This window comes from Puma concolor, chromosome A2 (genome assembly GCF_028749965.1).
Source record: "Puma concolor isolate L17-30 chromosome A2, mPumCon1.1.hap2, whole genome shotgun sequence".
In the NCBI taxonomy this organism is placed as follows: Eukaryota; Metazoa; Chordata; class Mammalia; order Carnivora; family Felidae; genus Puma; species Puma concolor.
Window position 1 is genome coordinate 33,924,439 of NC_141668.1, and position 14,225 is coordinate 33,938,663.

At 36.6% G+C, this 14,225-nt stretch overlaps 1 pseudogene; it reads left to right on the forward strand.

The window, feature by feature from the left end:
- The first annotated feature begins 3,262 nt into the window (after positions 1-3,262).
- On the forward strand, positions 3,263-3,493 carry LOC112867033 (bublin coiled-coil protein pseudogene; annotated as a pseudogene).
- The last annotated feature ends 10,732 nt before the right edge of the window (positions 3,494-14,225 follow it).

The following is a 14,225-nucleotide window of genomic DNA, read 5'->3' on the forward strand; positions in this document are numbered from 1 at the left end:
TAATAGGGCCACCTGGGTGGTTCAGTCGGTAAGCATCTGACTTCGGCCTAGGTCATGGTCTCACGATTCGTGAGTTCAAGCCCCACGTCAGGCTCTGTGCTTGCAGCTGAGAACCTGGAGCCTGCTTCAGATTCTGTGTCTCCCTCTCTCTCTGCCCCTCCCCTGCTCATGCTCTCTGTCTCTCAAAAATAAATAAATGTTAAACAACAAAAAAAAGTAAAAGTAACACCTGGGTGTCTCAGTTGGTTAAGTGGCTGACTTCAGCTCAGGTCATGATCTCACATTTCGTGAGTTCAGGCCCCACATTGGGCTCTGTGATGACAGCTTCAGATTCTGTTTCTCCCTCTCTCTCTGCCCTTCCCTCGCTTGTGCTCTCTCTCTCAAAAATAAACATAATTTTTTTTTTAATTTTTTTTTTCAACGTTTATTTATTTGTGGGACAGAGAGAGACAGAGCATGAACGGGGGAGGGGCAGAGAGAGAGGAAGACACAGAATCGGAAACAGGCTCCAGGCTCTGAGCCATCAGCCCAGAGCCTGACGCGGGGCTCGAACTCACGGACCGCGAGATCGTGACCTGGCTGAAGTCGGACGCTTATCCGACTGCGCCACCCAGGCGCCCCATAAACATAATTTTTAAAAAATAGTGAAGGGCTACACAAGATTAAAAGATGTAAAATGTGACATCAGAAATAAAATGTGGGTGAAAGAGTAAAAAATACAGAGCATTAGAATATGTTCAAACTTCAGGTTTTATCAACTTAAATTAGTTATAAAAATAAGTTATATAAGTTTCATGGTAGTCACCAAGCAAAAGCCCATAGTAGATACGCAAAAGATAATAAGAAATGAATCCAAGCAAACCGCTGAAGAAAGTCATTAAATAACAGAGGAGGAGAACAGGAGAAGAAAAAAGAAACAAGGGAACTACAAAACAGCTGGAAAACGATTAACAAAATGGCAATAGGTATATACCTATCAATAATTACTTAAAATATAAGTACACTAAATTCTCCACTCAAAAGACAAAGAATGAATTGATTAAAAAAAGAACCCATCTATATGCTGCCCACAAGAAACCCAATTTAGAAATCAGGCCACACACAGAATGAAAGTAAAGGAATGGAAAAAGATATTCCGTGAAAATGGGAGCCAAAAGAAAGCTTATGGTAGCTATATTTATATCAGGCAAAACACTTTGAAACAAAAACTAATAACAAAGAAGGGCATTACATATTGATGAAGGGGTCAATCCAACAAGAGGATACAACATTTATAAATAATTATGCATCCAACACAGCGGCACCTAAATATATAAAGCAATTATTAACAGACCTAGAGGGAGAAATAGACAGCAATACAATAATAGTAGGGGACTTTAATGTACTACTTACATTCCTGGATAGATCATCGAGACAGAAAATCAATAAGGCAACATTGGCCTTAAGCAACACTTTAAACCAAATGAACTTAACAGATATATAAATAATATTCTATCCAAAAGCACTATAGTACATATTCTTCTAAAGTGCACATGGAACAGTCTCCAAGGTAGATCATATATCAGGCCACAAAACAAGTCTTTTTTTTAATTTTTTTTATTTTATTTATTTATTTATTTTTTTTTTAAAACAAGTCTTAACAAATTTAAGAAGACTGAAGTCACATTAAGCACTTTTTCTGACCACAATGATATGAAACTAGAAGTCAATTACTAGGAGAAAACTGTAAAAGTTCACAAATATCTGGAGACTAAGCATGCTACTGAACAACCAGTTGGTCAATAAAGAAATCAAAAGCAAAATCAAAAAATACCTTGAGGCAAAAGAAAAGAGAAATGCAGCACACATCAGATGGGATTCAGCAAAAGCAGTTCTAAGAGGGAAGTTCATAGCAATAAATGCCTAAGTCAAGAAACTAGAAAAAGAAGATCAAAGCCCAAAGTTAGTAGGAGGAAGGAAATAACAAAGATAAAAGCAGAAATTTATGTAAGAGAGAGTAAAAAGACATTCTGTGCTCATGGATGGAAGAACTGATAATGTTAAAATGTCCATACTACCCAAAGCAATCCAGATTCAATGTAATTCCACTCAAAATTCCTATGGCATTTTTTACAACCCAAAGTTTGTATGGAACCACAAAAGATAGTGAATAGCCAAAGCAATTTTGAGGGGGAAAGAAAAAAGATGGAGGCATCATGTTCCCTGATTTCAAACTATGTTATAAAGCTATAGTAATCAAAACAGTATGGTCCTGGCATAGAAACACACACAGAGATCGATGGAACAGAGAGACCAGAAGTAAATCCATACATTTACGGTGAATTAATTGATGACAAAGGAGCCAAGAACATACAGTTAGGAAAGGATAGACTTCAATAAATGGTGTTAGGAACACTGGACAGTCACATGCAAAAGAATGAAAACTGGACCACTGTCTTAAACCATTTACAAAAACTAACTCAAATGGATTAAACACTTCAATGTAAGACATGAAACCATAAAACAGGTGGTAAGCCCCCTGGCACTGGTGTTGACGATTTTTTGGATTTGACACCAAAAGCAAGAAAAGCAAAAATAAGCAGGTGGGACTGCATCCAACTAAAAAGCTTCTGCACAGCAAAGGTAACCATCAACAAAATGAAAAGCCAGCCTGTTGAATGGGAAAAACTATTTACAAAGTATATATCTGATAAGGGGATTAATATCCAAAATATATAAAGAATTCATGTGACTTATTAAAACAATCTGATTAAAAAATAGGCAGAAAATCTGAATAGATACTTTTCTAAAGAAGACACACAGATGTCCAGCAAATACATGAAAAGGTACTCGACATCACTAATCATCAAGGAAATGCAAATCAAAACCACAGTGAGGTATCATCTCACACCTATAAGGGCTATTAGCAAAAGGAAATAATAAGCATTGGCAAGGATGTAGAGAAAAGGGAACTCTTGTGCACTACTGGTGGAACTGTAAACTAGTAGAGCCACTATGTGCCAGTTTGGTACGATATGGAGGTTCTTTTTTAAAAAATTCAAAATAGAACAATCATACAACCCAGCAATCCCACTTCTGATGACTTAGCGAAAGAAAATAAAAACATTAACTCAAAAAGATATCTGTACCTCCATGTTAATTGCAGCATTATTTACGTTAACTAAGATATGGATCTGTCACCTCCACCTTCTGCCCCACACCAGCTGTGGGCACCAGGGTCCCGCATTTCATTGTTAGGAGGCTCTGGCCCTGTGAGCCCACAATGTCAGGCCCCAGTGGGGACTTGGGCATGCCAGTGGAGGCAGGTGAGGATGTCAGCTTTGGTGCTGCCATCAACTCCATGTTGGACCAGATCAACTCCTGTCTGGACCACCTGGAGGAGAAGAACGACCACCTCCAAGCCTGCCTCCAGAAGCTGCTTGAATCCAACTGGTAGAGACACCTTGAGTTCCAGCAGAAGCCTGGGGAGGCCCCTAGTGATGCCAGTCCTTAGGCTCTGAGAGCCCCCAACCAGCCCCAACCCTGCCTCCCTGGATTAGGCTCTGGCCTGGGCACTCACCAGCTGGCTTAGATACCTTCTCAAGGTCTGGCTGACAGGTCCCCTGGTGGACCTGCCCACCTGGGTCCTCCCCTTGGCATGCCTAGGCCAGCCCCAAACACCTGGGGCTGCCTGCCTGGCCTGCCTGCCCAATTGCAGGGCACCCCCCACACTGCCCAGGCCTGGAGTGCCCACATTAAATGGTTCTCACAACAACAACAACAACAACAACCAACAAAAAACAATAGCTATGACATGGAAACAGCTTAAGCATTCATCGATGGATGAATGGATAGAGAAAATATGGTAAATATGTACAATAGGAATTATTAAGTTATAAAAAAGAAGGAAATACTGCTATCTGTGACAAGATGGATAAAACTTGAAGGCACTATGCTAAGTGAAATAAGTCAGGGAAAGACAAATACTGTGTGATCTCATGTATATGTGGAATGTAAAAAAACCAAACTCATATAAACAAATTTTTGGTTGACAGAGGCAAGATTTAGGGGCTGGTGGAAAAGGGTGAAAGTGGTTAAAATGTACAAACTTCCGGGGCGCCTGGGTGGCGCAGTCGGTTGAGCGTCCGACTTCAGCCAGGTCACGATCTCGCGGTCCGTGAGTTCGAGCCCCGCGTCGGGCTCTGGGCTGATGGCTCAGAGCCTGGAGCCTGTTTCCGATTCTGTGTCTCCCTCTCTCTCTGCCCCTCCCCCGTTCATGCTCTGTCTCTCTCTGTCCCCAAAAAAAATAAATAAACGTTGAAAAAAAATTAAAAAAAAAAATGTACAAACTTCCAGTAAGATAAAAAAGTTCTTGGGATGTAATGCATAATAGCATGGTGACTATACTTAATAATACTATATTGTATACTTCAAAGTTACTGACAGTGGATAATAAAAGTTCTTATCACACACACAGAAATTGTAATAATATGAGGTGATGGATGTGCTAATTAAACTTATTGTGGTAATCATTGTGCGATATATGTATACTAAATTATCATGCTGTATACTTTAAACTTACACAATGTTATATGTCAGTTACATCTCAATAAAACTGGGGGAAAATTAATACAATTCAACATATTTACCACATAAAGAAGAAAATCACAGGATCATCTCAATAGATGCAGAAAAGGTATTGATAAAATTGAATTCTCATTCATGACAAATACTCTCAGCAAACTAGGAATAGAAGGGTACTACCTGAACCTGATGAAGGACATTTAGGAAAAACCTATACACAGCATCATATTTAGTGGTGAAAGACTTCATGTATTCTCCTAAAATCAGGAGAAGGCAAAGATGTATACTCTCACCATTTTTACCTAAAAAAGGCCCACATACATAAAATAAAGGTCTGCATATTGGGATGGAAAAAGTTAAACTGTCATTATTTGCATATGACAGATCATATACACAGAAAATCCTAAGGAATCTACAAAAGAGTTACTAGAACTAATAAGTGAATTTAGTAGGTTCCAGCACATAAGATCAGTGTATAAAAATCAATCGTATTTTTATATTCTGCCAATAAACAATTGGAAAACAATGGCATTTGTGATAGCATCAAATATAAGAAATATTTAGGAATATATACAACCAGCATAATACCTATACAGTGAATAATACAAAATATTGCTGACAAATTAAATAAGACCTAAATAAACACAGAGATACAGCATGATCATGGCAGGAAGATTTAATATTGACCATCTATTGAGTCAATTTTTGCTAAATTTGCAGATTTAAAGCAACCCCAACAAAAATCCCAGCAGGATTTTTGTTTTGTTTTGTTTTTAAAGAGATCAATATACTCTTTTAAACACATGACTTCATTTTTAATCCAGAAAATTCTGGTGTATCTCCTTGGCTCTGAACTGTAAACAGCCCACAGATATTCAAGTAAGCCTGGTTTACAACTGAATTCTTTCCGTGATGACCACACATCGATTTGGGGCATTTTTTTTCTCTTTAGAAGGAGAAAACAAAATCAATTTCATTTGGCTTCTGGACCTCTGTGTCTTCAAGGGGCCTAAACAATCAATGTTCTATTTCCTTCTTGACAAATCCTCCAAGGGGTATTTAAGTCCAAATATAATAATATTTTCACTAAAATATTTTTTTAAAGCAAACTCAGCATGAGTTGGTTTTGTCAAACCAGTTTATTGTTCAGACATTTCCGACAATTTACCCTGGAATTTTCAAAACTGTCCTTGTTAGTAATGAAATAGGAACTAGTGAAATATGTAGCACCTGTGTGGTGTAATTTGAGAAGTGAGGCAGGATGTTCCTGCCCCTGTCTTCCTTGTTTCTCAACAGTCTTATTAAAACATGATATATTGTGGTATTTTGTGCTATGGTAAATAGAGCACAGAAACTGAAAACTCCCTGTTCTGCCCTTGAGTGACCCGTGTCACTGGCCTCATGACACTTAACTTTTCTGGGCCTAGGTTTTTTATTTGAAACAAAGGTACCTTCCTTTTTTTTTTTTTTTTTTTTTTAAAGTGTATTTATTTATTTTAAGAGAGAGAGAGTGTGTATGCAAGTGGGGCAGGGGCAGGGGTCGGGGGAGAGAATCTGAAGCAGGATCTGTGCTGAAAGCATAGAGTCTGATGTGGGGCTTGAACTCATGAACTGGGAGCTCATGACCTGAGCCAAAGGCAGACGCTTAACCAACTGAGCCACCCAGGTGCCCCCAAAACAAAAGTACCGTCTAACTTCTGAAATCTTTTCCTTCTATAATCATCAAGTACCTCAAATAATCTCGGAATAGCTCCCCCCCACCCCCCGCTGCCTTTCAGCTGAACACTGAGGGCTGGAATCAGAATCCCGACGTTTAGTCAGAAGGAAATCATCAGATACTGTAAAGGAAATGGGGTCCTTAACATCGAGTGACACCCCCAGTGCATGGAGCGAGGATGGGAGCAGTGAAAAACATGCTGGAACAGAAAGTGAATAAGGAGTGACAAAGCCAAAGACAATGGACCCAAAGTTAGAAAACTGCATAAAACAACTAGGAAACACAGGCTGAAGAGACATTTCATCCAGCTAATCCTAGCGGAGACCATACCTGTAAAGGGTAGGGGGCAACTATGTTGTTCCAAATATTTAACACCAAACAGACAGAAAGTACTCTGTTACTTGAAGGCAAAGGCAATTCATACCTTATTAACTTATTTTTACCTCCAATATCTAATGATACTATATAGTAGTTCTTAAAATCAAGGACAGACAGAGACCAGTCTTGAAGGTTCCTTCAGCAGACAAACCAGTTTAGTCAGGTAGGCAAAGCTTAATTTAGCTTTTTTTGCAAGGCTAACTTAACCTGGATCATTCCTTGCTGGTGCTTCTGGAAATGCTAAGCAAAACTTGAACTGTTTCCCATGGTTGATGTGAGGTAACCACTGAAAATTTTAATATTGTAACCAATCACTATGAAGAATAAACAGTCACTGCTTTCTCCCTATGTAAGCTGTTTTATAACAATATACCACTCAGCTTTCATTCCATGTTCTGGTCCAAATGCTCCTGGTTTGCAAATTGTCCTGTTTGGTGTGTGCATAATAAATTTGTGCTAATTATTACTACAGTGATTCTTTGGTTTTACTTTGACTATTTTGAACCTTTGACACAGTACTATAATAGATTTTGGCAAGAATTGGTAAAAATATGATGATGATGATGATGATGATGATGATGATACGATGGTGGTGTCCTTGCCTAACCAGAAACCCCAGTTCAGTTCAAGTTCCTCTCAAGAAGAACTGTAAGAGGTTCGCATGCTTACCACCACCACCGCCACTGCCACCACTGTGACTGCCACCCTCACCACCACCAAAATACGTATCTACATTTCTTTCATTTAAGATTTTCGAACTGCTAGAGTCACTGAATGGAATACGTTGATAATATCAGGACAAAAAACAAAGAAAAGGAACTGGTACTGTGGAAAATATATGTAATCAGCTTGCAAACACTGTCCATCCAGGTTCCTGATCATCCAAATAAGGCCCCTTTCAATGGCCTTTCTCTCTGACCACGGGCCAGTACCCACATAATAGTTTCTCTCTTGAACCATGCTTCCTAATGATCCCCTAGTTTTTTGGACTTTGGAGTTCCTCAAGCCCTTTTTTGGTCTTTATTTCCTTCTTCCATCGTTTTCTGCCCACCAAAGTCCTTTTTCCTTGCAGAAGAGTTTTTAGTTTATTTCACAGAAACTTTTTGGCCAGTTAGTCAAAATTTCAAAAGCTTAAAGTTCCCATCAAACCAGAGGGTGGGGGGGGGGGGGCGGAAGAAAAAAAGATTAGTTATCTACTAAATTAATGTTTATCAATACAAATATTTTTATGCTAGGTCCTGTGTTAAGTGTTGTCTCATAAATTATCACACTTAATATATTGAGAAATAGTATCATATATTGTTGAGTTTGGGCTCTGTACATGGACTTGGGTTTGAGTAATGGTTACTCCATTTACTAGTTGAGAATGACCTTTGGGAAACTACTGAAGTCTCTGATTCCAAGTTCTTTATCTGAATAATGGAGATAATATTAGTACCTACTTCAAAGGGTTTTTACAAAGATTAAATAAATCAATGAAAAATAAGTACTACTGAGAACCTATTATATGGCCAACACAGAGAAAGTGTAATCTTTAAAATCTAGACAAATGCAGATAAGCAAACAAAAGCCTGTGGTCAAACAGATAAGATTTTCATTAAATAAATAAAATATTATTAAACTTTAAAGTTCATTAGGTAGAACAAGGGATTCATGAGGACCTGAGTTTTCATGAAGGACCTCGATTAATCCTTTGAACAATTAATCAAATCTCTACAAAAGTTACTGAAAAATTAAAGGGCCATACTAGATGATTTTGAAGGTTTCTTCCAATTTGGATCTACCTAACTCTGACTCAAGGTTGTGATTTCAGGTTTTTTGGTGTCCTTGAGGATGGATGTGGAGAACAGAAAAAAAAGCTCTTGTTGTAACTTTATATTTTTTAATCTTATTTTTCTATTTACAAACCTAGTACATTTTAATAATCATTTTTATAAGGACCTTTAAAAAATTTAGCCTGTTATAAATTGGCCATGCACAACTCTTAGGTTCCTTTTGGTAAATAATGATAGCCATCAATGATTAGAGGTAGGTGAGGGATAACTACTTTCCCTCAACCTCAATACTGGGTTATTATAAAAGCAAGAATCTTAGATGAAATTTTGTTTTACATTCAAATATTTGTTTTTTTATTTTTAATTAAAAATTTTTATTTATTTATTTTATTTTTTAATATGAAAATTATTGTCCAATTGGTTTCCATACAACACCCAGTGCTCCTCCCAACAGGTGCCCTCCTGATTGCCCATCACCCACACTCCCCTCCCTCCCACTTGCCATCAACCCTCAGTTTATTCTCAGTTTTTAAGAGTCTTTTATGGTTTGGCTCTCTCCCTTACTTTTTTTTTTCTTCCCCTCCCCCATGGAGAGTGTTATGCTAAGTGAAATAAGTCATACAGAGAAAGACAGATACCACATGTTTTCACTCTTATGTGGATCCTGAGAAACTTATCAAATATTTGTTTTAAAAAACATTCATTAGAAAGCAGATACTGGGGCACCTGGGTGGCTCAGTCAGTTAAGCTTACAACTTGGGCTCAGCTCATGATTGCACAGTTAGTTTGAGCCCCACTTCAATTTCTGTGCTGACAGCTCAGAGCGGGGAGCATGCTTTGGATTCTGTGTCTCCCTCTCTCTCTGCCCCTCCCCTGCTCGCACTGTCTCACTCTCTCAAAAATAAATAAAAACATTAAAAAGTTTAAAAATGGGGCACCTTGGTGGCTCAGTCAGTTGAGCCTCTGACTTTGGCTCAGGTCATGATTTCATGGTTTGTGGGTTCGAGCCCCACATTGGGCTCTGTGCTGACAGCTCAGAGCCTGGAGCCTGCTTGGATTATGTGTGTGTGTCTGTCTCTCTACTCCTCCCCCGCTCATGCTCTGTCTCTCTCTGTCAAAAATAAATAAACATTAAAAGTTTTTTTCTTAAAAATTAAAAAAAAAGAGAAAGCAGATACCAAGTAGTTCATATAACTTTGTTTTATAAATTTGACAAAGTCTCAGTTTTCTATCCTATTAGATGATATAACAACATCCTGCATGAAAAGTTCACTTGAGGCAGACATAACAGTATTCTAAAGGTAGATCATTTAATTTATCACCAGAATTAGTCAACCAGAAATCTTTCTTACCAATGCTGGATTAGAAGACACTTAAGAGATCAAGCACCATCCTTGAGGTGCCTGGGTTCTCAAAGATGCTTATACTTTATTCTCTGTCAAAATCATTTCCAAAATAGTTCAGCCAGATCATACAATTTGAATATTTATTTAACCAAAAAGATATTTCTAACATTCATTTAGCTAATTAAACAAGTCACTAATTTCACCCACTAAAACTCACTTCTGGCATTTATTACACTAATTAACCAAGGCAAGGCTCTAACGATGATCAATGATAAAATTAGAAAAGTGCTGGTAGCAGCTGCCTCTATTGTCTGAACTTCCTCTTTAGAATTCAAGCTGACCACCGTTAGGACATGGATTTCAGATTAGGATAACTGCCTAACTAGGGAGTAATAAGTGATAAAGAGAAAATCTTAAAAGCAGCCAGAGAAAAAGACACATTGCAAAGATAATGACTATACATATTTATCAGAAAGGATATATGCCAAAAAAAAAAAAATGAGATTTCTAAAGTGCTAAAAGAAGAACAATGTCAACCTAAGGTTTCTATATTTGGTGAAAAATATTTTCTAAAAATAGTAAAAAAAAAAAAATAAAACAGGAGAAAAAAACATATCATCATTCAATACAGGCAGAAAAATATTAGGCAAAACTCAATACCTATTCATGATAAAAACTTTGAGTTGATCAGGACAAGAGGAGACATCTTGTCTCCTGTTATAGACATCTATAAAATGTCCTATTATAGGACATCCAGATGTCCTGTTATAGACATCAATAAAAACAAAACAAAAAACCTCAAAAACACAGGGGAGGTCTTTAAAGATAATGACACAAGAGACTCCTGAACTTCCCTCCTCCCATGACACATGGAATGAACAGCTACACAGGAGCATCACACATCCCCACCCCAGCTATACATCTGGGACCCATACAGAGAAAAGAACCAAAAACACTTAACTCCCAGTTTCTCCCTGGAAAGGGCCTAATCCTATATTTTCCAAAACACTGCCTGGAGTTCTGGCTTCCAACTAGCCTAATCACAATTTTTCTCTTTGGGACACTGATGGATCTTGGCTCACCCTCAACTACTAGGAGCCACTAAGAACTAAGAAGTCAACTTGAACAATCACAAAAGTTTGAGAAACAACCAGGAGCCCGGGCCAGGATGGTTGACAAGGTGTATCTCCTATAAGACCACTCTCTCAAGACTAAAAAGAAAGGACTCTAAGAATACCACTACAGAAAATCACCAAATCACAAAGGAAGGGAACAAAAGAAGAAAGTAACAAAGGATTTACAGAAAACAAATGGCAATAAGTCCAAACCTATAAATAATTACTTTAAACATAAATGGACTAAATTATCCAATCAAAAGACACAGGGTGCCTGCATGTATAAGAAAAATAAGACCCAACTATATGCTGCATATATACTCATAAAAGGGCCAATACAACAAGAGAATATAATATTTGTAAATAATTATGAATCCAACATAAGAGCATCTAAATATACTAAGCAAATACTAACAGACCTAGAAGGAGAAACAGCAAAACGAAAAGAGTAGGAAACTTTAATACTCCACTTATATCAATGGATAGATCATCCAGACAAGAAATCAATAAGAAAACATTGGACTTAAGTAACATGTTAGACCAGATGAACTAATAGACATTTATAGAACATTTCAACCAAAAGCAGAATTCCGTCTTCTCAAGTACACAAGGGACATTCTCCAGAATAGATCATATGTTTATGATCTACAACATCTTAATAAATTTAAGTAGTCAATAAATTTAAGATTTAACAAAAAACAAGTCTTAGTAAATTTGAAAAGATGAAAATCATATCAAGCATCTTTTCTGACCACTGACCACAATGTTATAAAACTAGAGATCAAATACAAGAAAACTGGAAAATCCACAAATACATTTAGATTAAACAATATAGTATTGAAAAACAATGGGTTAAAGAAAATAGCAAAAGAATAGCTAGTAAAATCTTGAGACAAATGAAAATGGAAATAAAACATACCAAAATTTATGGGATGCAGCAAAAGCAATTCTAAAAGGGGAGTTCATAGCAATAAAAGCCTGCTTTGAGAAATAAGAAAGATCACAAATGAAGTCTCTCCCTGTATACCTCAAAGAACTAGAAAAATAATAATAATAAAAGCTCAAAGATAGAAGGAAGGAAAATAGCAAAGATCAGAGAGTAAATTAATGAAATAGAGACTAAAAAGACAATAAGAAAGATCACTAAAACTAAGAGCTGGTTTTTTGAAAAGATAAAACAGACAGACTTTTAGCTAGACTCAACAAAAAGAGAGGAGGATGCATATAAATAGATTCAGAAATGAAAAATGAGACATTACAACTGATGTCACAAAAATACAAAGGATCATGAGACTACTATGAACAATTATATGTCAGTGAACAAGAAAATCTAGAAGGAATGGATACATTTTTAGAAGCATAAACCTGCCAAGATTGAATCATGCAGGAAAATAAAATCTAAACAGATTGATTACCAGTAAGGAGATTGAATCAGTAATTAGAAACCTGTCAACACACAAAAGTCCATGACCAGTTTCACTGGTGAATTCTACCACACATTTAAAGAATTGATACCAATCCTTCTCAAACTTTTCCAAAAAATAGAAGACGAAAGAAAACTTCCAAACTCATTTTACAAGGCCATCATTACTCTGATATCAAAATCATACAAGGACACTACAAGAAAAGAAAAATACAGGCTAATATCCCTCATAAACACAGATGCAAAGTCCTCAACAAAATATTAGCAAGTCAAATTCAATAATACATTAAAAGGATCACATACCGTGACCAAGTGGATTTTTACTCTAGAGATTCCAGGATGGCTCAACACGTGCAAAATCAATGTAATATATCAAATTAACAAAATAAAGGGGAAAGGTACAATCTTCCAATTAGAAGATAAATAAGTAGTAGGGATGTAATGTAGAACATGAGGAGTATGGCTAACCTTGCTGTATGATATATAAGAACGTTTCAAGAGAGTAAGTCTGGAGAGTTCTCATCACAAAAAAGAAAAATTTTTCCCTTTTTTCTTTCTTTTCTATTTATTGTGTCTATATAAGAAAATAGATGTTAGCTGAACCTACTATGGGAAACATTTCACAATACATGTAACTCAAACTATCACACTATGCTTTAAACTGGTACAGTGATGTATATCAATTATTTCTGAATAAAACTTGAAAAATCATATGATAATCTCAGTAGATGCAGAAAAAGTATTTGATAAATTTAACATTGATTCATGAAAAAACCTCACAACAATCTGGAAACATACCCCATAGAGAGGAAACATACCCCAACATTAATAAAGGACATAAATGACAAGTCCACAACCAACACCATCTCAAGGTGAAAAGCTGAAAGCTTTTCCTCTAAGATCAGAAACAAGGCAAGGATGTCCATTATCTCCACTTTTATTGAACATCAGAAGTCCTAGCCAGAACAATTAGTCAAGAAAAAGAAATAAAAAGCATCCAAACTGTAAAGTAAAAAGTAAAACTGTCACTATTCAGATAATATGATATTATATAAAACACTCTAAGGACACCACCAAAAAATTGATAGAACTAAACAACGCATTCCGTAAAGTTGAAGGATACGAAATGAATATACAAAATTCAGTTGTGTTCCTATACGTGAATAACAAACTATCAGAAAGAGCAACTAAGAAATCAATCTCATTTATAACTGCATCAAAGGTATAAAATACCTAGGAATAGGGGCGCCTGGGTGACTCACTCAGTTAAGGGTCCAACTTCGGCTCAGGTCATGATCTCACTGCTTGTGAGTTCGAGCCCCACGTCGGGCTCTATGCTGACAGCTCACAGACTGGAGCCTGCTTCAGATTCTGTCTCCCTCACTCTCTGCCCTCCCCCGCCCACAAAAAATAAATATTAAAAAAGTTTTTTAAAGAAATAAAATCATAAAAATAAATTCTTAAAAAAATACCTAGGAATAAATTTAACCAAGGAGGTGAAAGACCTTGGTAAACTTGGTACACTGAAAACTGTAAGACACTGATGAAAGAAATTAAAGATGATAAAAATAAATGGAAAAATATTCTGTGCTCCAAGGATCAGAAAAACTTACATTGTTAAAATGTCCATAGTATCCAAAGCAATCTGCATTCAATGCAATTCCTATGAAAATTCTAATGGCATTTTTTTTACAGTAATAGAAAAATCTAAAATTTGTGTGAAGCCACAAAAGACTACCAATAGCACAATCTTGAGGAATAATAAAATAAAAACAACAAAAACAAAGCTGGAGGCAGCATGTTCCCAGATTTCAAACTATATTACAAAGCCATAGTAATCAAAATAATTTGGTATTGGCATAGAAACAGACCCATAGATCAATGGAACAGAACAGAGCCCAGAAATAA